Source organism: Plectropomus leopardus, chromosome 18 (assembly GCF_008729295.1).
Source record: "Plectropomus leopardus isolate mb chromosome 18, YSFRI_Pleo_2.0, whole genome shotgun sequence".
Taxonomy (NCBI): Eukaryota; Metazoa; Chordata; class Actinopteri; order Perciformes; family Serranidae; genus Plectropomus; species Plectropomus leopardus.
This window is the reverse complement of record NC_056480.1, coordinates 5,952,939-5,960,850: the sequence shown is the minus strand read 5'-3', so window position 1 is coordinate 5,960,850 and position 7,912 is coordinate 5,952,939.

Genomic DNA, 7,912 nt, shown 5'->3' with positions numbered 1-7,912 from the left:
ATATCCGAAACACTGAAATATTACTTTTGCTTATACTTTATCTCTTATCTCAAAAAGGGGGTGGAAAATTGGGAGAAGGTTCCCTTGAAAAACCTTTACCCTGTTTCCCAAAGATGGTTTTCTGTGGGTAGTCCTAAGCAGACTGTTTCCCTCACTACATAATCTGGATAAATATTTACAGTTCAGAACCTCTGTGCTGATCTGCTCTGATTGTGTTTATGTGGAGGCTGTGCCAGGCTGGTGTCCATGTCAGGAGGAGGGAACACAAATCCACGATGACACCGGTCGAAAACTTCTCCATAAAAGTGATTTGGGCATCTAGTACTTTTATATTTGTGGCCCTAATGTTAAATGAAATACTTTTACCTGCTTTTTCTAGCCTTTAAAGTGGCAGGATATTGTTTTAATAAGAAAAAATAAATAAAGGGGCAGAAAAAACATTTTAACACTTTAAGAGCAAATTGGCTTAATTTCTTTTCACAGGCAATGAGCAATGAAAGCAGAAATTACCCAAAAATGAGAAAGAAATAAGTAAAAAGTAAAAGGAAGTGACCTGAATATTAGTATAAAAAAAGTTTAAACACAAAGAAAGAAAGAAATGACCTGGGAAAGTGTTTAAAAAATCATAATGTTGTAACATAAATTTAAATATCTAATTATGGTAATTATAAAAAGTTTTAACTTAATTTTCCAAATCTACTCATTCCTTGCAATATGGTAAACATTTCTTGCTCATAACCTTTTTGGCTTTTTTGTTGGTGTTTATTTGTTTGTTTGTTTTTTAAGAAACTGCACCTTTGCTTATGGTTCAAAGGTTTTAAATATTTGTGAAAGGCATCTGACAGATGCACAAGAAAAGTGATGTTGCTCCAGGTTTCTAAAGGTTAATAGAAACAATATTGAGTCTGAGAGTTGCATTTTGGACCTTGGGAACTCCAGGAAAAGCTGTATGTGGACTTTGAGTTAAGATAATCGAAATTAAATAAAATATATATATTATATTATTATTATATATAAAAAAAGGATGTTAAAAAGGCTAAATATATGGACTTGGCTCTGACAGGTGCTTATATGAAAATACAGCTGCTCTCCTTCACTCCAGGCGCCTGGCACTTCCTCATAAACTGAGAAATGTAGCCGTCTAGAAGTGATATACATTCCTGCAACTTCCTGCTTTTGATCATCATTTACGACTCAGTGTAAAAGTGTTGACTTGCTGCTACAAGCGTGCTCTTTGTGCCCTGTTACAATCTTATCACAAGATCAACTCCAGATGAAAAATAAAAGCGCTGTGTGGTGCTCTTATTTGTTTGAGTCGTTCCCATGACTCTTCCTGAAATATGTTTGACCTTGTTTGCGGGGATGTAGGAGAACGAGTCTTGTTTGGTCCCAGGAGGAGGAGGAGGAGGAGGAGGAGGAGGAGGAAGGATGGGGTTGAAGCTCCTCAGTGAATATTTAAGATTTCACGTCATCCTGCTCAGTGGCCGGGGACTCAGACTCAGCTGGATCCTGCTGCTGCCGGCTGTTAAAGTAATTATAAGACATTACTCTGACTGACTGACCACAGAAGAAGGAAAAAGGGGGGCTACGCCTCGCTGGAGACCCTGCAGCGCCTACAGTTATTTCTCAAATGTCCTGAGACGACTGTGTCGTATCAACAAGAATTCACTCAGTATATTCTCTGTTTCTGTGGGATTTGCCACTTTGTAACTTTTGAATAATGAGGATAATCTTAAAGAGGGTCATTTAAACTTAAAGTACAAAAACACATTTGTCTTTTATCCCTGGTGGTTTCTAGTCAGACTGATTATTTTGTTTTTATCTCCATCCATCCATCTGTCTTTCTGCCAAGTGGGCCTATGAAGTGGAAGTGAGGTTTATTTGTGGTGCTCACAGCATTTCATTTATCAAACAGGAGCATCTCTTTCACAAACAGGGCCCAACATTAAGAAAATGCTCAAAAAAGCAACCATGCACCACTATACAAAAATAATTATTTGCAAATTTCATAAGAATCATAGATAAACTTAACCAATTGCCATTATTGCCACTACTGGTTCTAGTATTTTGTTGTAGCGCAGTTCTGTGTGTGTTTTTTACAAGTCAAAGTACATAGTATAGTCCCATCCTTTACCGTCACTCTATTTCATTACTTTCAAATTTATTAAAAAGGGGGAAACTAGAATCTAATATGTGTAATGAAATCTGTAAAACTGTCAGTTGTTATAATTTATGTGAAATGTCATAAAAATGCTTTTAAAAAATATCATAGTATAGTACATCATAACAAAAATGTCATTTAAAAATCCTTGTTTGTCAGCTTTTCCAATGCAGCCCTAAATCCTATGCTGGCTCCCTAAAAACACTCTCAGTCTTCAAACCTTTAAAAACTATAGAGCTGAGATTTTTGTTTCATAAGCTATAATATGATCAATTTAGCTGTTAAGTTTCGGGTCAAGCCACACAAGGTGTCTATTGAAAACTGAAGACCTTTTTCTTTTTTTCTTTTTTTGGTATATATACTGTAAAGGTACCGTTGGCTGACTGCGTGCTTCAATAACCCTAAAAGGGTTGCTTATTTGTGGAGATTATCTTGCTGAACAAGACATGTCAGAAACCTTTGTTTGCCACAGAGTTCATGTTCTTCAACAATGCACTTATCAGAAATATAATGGAAAAATCCCACCTGCTTTTTGTTGAGAAAACCAGGGCAATGCCAAAATGCTGTAGCTCAAAGTGTCCATGTGCCTATGTATAGAATCAAAAAGCAAAAGCAAAATATTCCCACAACATTGGCTAAAATTACCTACACGTTGCAATGTTTTAAAGCAAATGTAACCCAGTGACAATACAAGGTTAAAAGAAATCAAAAATGTATTAAAACAGCGTAATGTCCATTTACAAACAGACGGTGAAAGATCAGCCAATCAGGAGCGTTAGTCCCGCCCCTAACTGAACTTGATTGACAGGTCACGACGTCATTGCGTGATACTGCGCGTGAGTATGTGCGGAAAACAGAGCAAAAGGGCATGAATGATGGCGACAGGAGAGAAGGGAGTAAACAGACCGAATTAAAGTTGAAAGAGTAGATAAAAGTTAAAGTATCAACAAGTTAACGAACCAACACAGACGACAAACTAGATAGAAGTGACCGGGAGTTTGGGAAAAGTCCGGTTTTGCCCCTCTGTATATCGCGGTAAGCTCGCGAACTGCGCCATGCTAACGTTGCTAATAGCGTTTGCGGTGCTACATTGCCTGAACGTTTTTTGAGTGTTGTGGGAAGGTTTATTGCCCCAGCACTGTGGTTATTGATTGCTGATAGTGTTTAAAGCATAAAGACGTTAATTAGCAGCCCTAGTGCAGCTAAAAGTAGTAACCTGATGCTCAGATTAGCCGAGTTCAGCAGCATTATGTGTGTTTTCTTTGTTTTAAAGATTAGCTGAGTGAATTTCACTGCACTGTTAGTAAAGAGAAGGTAATTAAAAATACCAGATTGGTTGGTTTTTGTCGTAATTTTATTATTATTTTGAGTGTGAAAATGTGTTTGAATTCTGCTGTGGGTAGATATAGTATTTAATGTTTCTGATATGTCTATTTTCATTAGAGTATGAGTGTTGCAAACAAAAGCTGAGCTATTTGAAGCATGTATCGCCTACCATTTTTCCTAATGTAGGATAAAGTGTAGCCTGATGCTATTGCAGATGGTTACTATAGGCTGTTTTTGAATTAGTACTACAGTGTGTGATTGTATGTGCTGGCTCTACTGTATGGTGATTCAGTAATTGAACTGAGATGTAAAGTTTTGAACTGGAGTGTGATAAATAGGCCTGAAAATGTTATCATTGTGTATTATACAGCATGTGGTGCTTGGTGTTACATGGTTATTATGTTTTAGTATGGTTGTTGTACAACATATAGACATAGAACAAAATCTTAAAGTCCCGTTTGCACAAACAGGTCAGATCTTATGGACAGTGTGAGAACCAATCAGAAGATCCCTTTCCGTTGATGGCGAGCCTCCCAGTGTGATCCTGACAGGACGCAGAACTGACCCATCGCATACTTCACCTGGTAGGACATGTCCAGTTGCCTGGACTGCTACACACACTTTCAAGAGTGCAAAACTCCAAAAAAAAAAAAAAAAAACTCCAAAACTGTTGCAGGAGCCGTGACAAACATTTTCAAGGAGCACCCCTGGCAGTGGATTGACTAACACTAAAAGTGATCACAAAGCAGAAAGACTTAAAGGACTATTGACAAAAACAAAAACAAAGACTAATTTATTTTAATAGGGCCCGTTTTTTTCTGAATTTATTTTTATATATCACTTAGCTCCTTGTGAACCTAGCACAGTCTTACTTACTTACTTACATTTTTGATCTAATGTTCAAAGAACATTTTAAGGATGTTTATCATTTCAGATAATGTCTATGAGGTTAAATGCGAACTAAGGCGTTAAACTTTGCATTGTTTGCATTGTACCATTCTCAGAACATTTTTAGAACCAAAAATTGCTATCTTGGGTAACAGTTTTTTTTCCCCCACAGGTAGATTTCACTGGGGCCTTTACTTCTTTACCTGAGTTGATGATTCATTACAAATGACAGTGTGTTGAGTATTTAAACAGGTTTATAGACATACGGCACATTTTTCTCCCAACAGTATTATTTCCTCGTCTCCTCCCACGTCTCCGTCAGCCGTCCAACACATAGATATTGTTAAAGGCTGTGATTGAGACCAGGTTACAAGTCAGCCCATGACTCACTCAAGTCACATTCAACATCGCCAACTACGTAATGCAATCTGGCTGGAAACTCACACACTCACACACTCACACCAGAGAACATTCCTCACGTTTAACCTTGGGGTGTGTGAGTAATGAGGCATGAACCTCCAATGTGTGTTTCACCACTTAAACCGCAAATCTTTGTTTCATTTCCTGTCACTTCAGGAAATTATCTGGAAAGAACTGACCGAGGAGAAACTTTAATTGAGCTGTCGGGAGCCAAACAGGATTCCTTGAACGACTCCGCTCTATGGCGTTTAGACCTTTCTTGTACTTTTGCATCCAAATTGGCTTTTTTATAGGGTTTAAAAGAATCTGCTTTGCTGCCAAATGTTCTGGAGTTTGACTCCTAACATGCAAATCTTTTATAATGTATTGTCAGTGTCTCCTGGGAAGCTGATCATAATGAAAGATTTTGTTTTGTTGTTAGAAAAGCATGTGTGTTAAGTCAAGTGTCAGCCCCACTATGTAAAAAACAACAGCTTTAAATAATGATGCCTTCAACCGAAAGTGAAGAATTGCAAACAACTTCATTTGAACTCCGTCGACCTTTACTGGAAGCGGAGCCTTTCTAATCTGCTGGAGTTGTTTGTCATTTCTTGTGGTGTCATTACAACTTAGCTGATGAAGGCCAGTCCGAGTGTGGTTAAAACACTGGATGAGAGGTTGGAGTTGTGTTTATGTTTTCTTTTCAACTAGCCTCAAAGATTCTTAGAAAGTTACTTTAAACTTCGTTTCCTCTAAAAACCTCAAACTATGTGGCTGAGAAAAATGAAGATGATGCAGAAGTAAACTGCAGTTCAGCTCCAAGACAGAGTAAATCTCCTCAACAGCCTGGTGCCAGAAACTATTTTGGTCTCTGTAGCTAATTTCAACATTCAACTATATGAGGGGTGGATTCATATATAATTCACTTGTTTACATTTTATTTAGGCGTAAAGTTAATGATGCAGAAAAGACAAAAATTGGTGCAAATCAATTCATCAGAATGCAGTAAATTAAGTTTTTTTAGTTTTTTTTTTTTTTTTTTACTCACCCGTTTATATATTGTTATGGCATAATGTTACGCATATTTAAGAGCTTGGCCACTTTGAGTGACAGGCTGTCTGTGAGACGTTACTACAGTCTGTGAGTCAGATCCATCCTCTCGTTCAAATATGGTCACTTCTGACTCTAAAAAGATGGCGACAGTCGAAATGCCGAACTCAAGGCCTCAAAACAGCAATCCACCAACCAATGGGTGAAGTCACAGTAACCACATCCGTTATTTATACAGTCTAAATAAAAAAAAAAAACAACCTGTTTGATCATCTTAGGATGGTTACTCTGGGTGACCAGCTTAAGGTTTGTTTTGGCATAGTTTTTGATGGTTTAACCGGTCATACCAGCTTGTGATAGTTGCTCTAGCTGGTTTATCCATTGAAGTTCCTGTAAAATTGAAACCAAATCAGTGTCTTTGAGTATGTTTACTACAATAAAAACCAATCAAGTCGACCTCACTGGCGCTAGTGTAAAAGTTCGGGGATCACTGAAGTTACCAGGATTTATCATCTGGGGACCATGAATGTCTGCACAAACTGAAACTATAATACATCTAATACATGTTGTGATGATATGACTAAAAACAAAGAAAATAGCCATAACTGTCTGTTAGTGCAGTAAAAAAACAGTAATTGTGCCATTCATATCAGATGAAATGTGACTGTGGGATGGAGCCTGAAACCGAGGAGTGCATTCCAGGGATGGACTCTTCCCAGTCAGTCTCTCCATCATTGTGTTTGTCAGCAGCTGTGGTTCCTCTCCGTCCCCCCACGAGGCGAAGTTTCAGACCAGTTGTGACTAATGTGCTAGTCACTGCGAGATCTCAGTACTCCCAAGTTTTAAGGAAGCTTCGATGGCTCTCTAAAGCAGCCTTGAAGGAATCGTTTTTGAGAAATAGCCAACGCTTATTTGAGTTAGATGATGTTAATGACGTTTACTAGAGCCAGCAGATTAGCCCGCTTACCATTAAAGATAAAAGGCCAAGAAATACTGCAGTTCATAATGGCTCCGTGAAACCACAACTTGTTTTTACATTTCTGTTGATATATAGATTACATAAAATGTGAGCTTGCGTCGTGTTTTTTTCCATTTAAAGAAAATCGTGATATATGTTTCCCCCTGCTTTAAGTTGGCTGTCAGGCTTAGCTAAGATAAGCGCTTTATGGCTGTAGTGAGTGAGAGTGGCATTAATCTTTTTAACTGGTGGCAAGATAGCAAACAAATGAGCTTCCCGAAAGGAAAAATTAAATGCTTTACTCATCTATTCCTATCGTCTATTATTATCATTTATTTCTTAACATTATTATATTGTCTGCACTCTGATAAAGTTGAGTTTGTGTTCTTGACGAACATTTATAAGAGAAGGAATTACTTTATAAAACTTCAACAAACAATCTTGATTGTAGCTCTAATCTTAACAGGGGAAGAAATATGAAATTTCAAAGTATCATGCCTTCTATGTGCAAGTATGTCAGTGTTATTTACTATTTAGACAATTGTGTGTTTTGGCGCTGCCTGGTGAAAAATTTGGAAAACTGCAGGCTGACAACTAAGTGTATTGAAAATGAGTTAAAGCTGTAACTTTCACAAATATTTGTTAACCAAATAGTATAAATGAAACAACTTCACAAGTGTGTAAATCATCTCTTTGTTAAAACAACATTAGATATTCAAGTTTACGACTGACAAAACCCAGGGAAAATTGTCTAAACACGATGCCGTCATCAGCTTGTGCCTGTTTACTTTAGTAACTATTTTCATAACTGAGAACTGTCAGAGGAGAATTTGCTGGCTATTTTCTGTATTAGTTAGCTAAACAATGATCATATTTGGACTCCTAAAAATGTATTCCATGATACAGCTTTTTATGGACTATATGTGTGGGAACTCCATCCTAAAATTGGTCAATTTTAAAGTTTCACAGGCATTTATCTGCCTGTGACTGACACAAGAAACAGCCAAGATTTAAGCTAATTACTACATCCATCAATGTCGACTTATCAGCTGCTTCAAAACATTAAATAATCATTTTAACTGCTGTGATGAGTGACACACAGCACTGCCTTTAATAAACATCACAACATA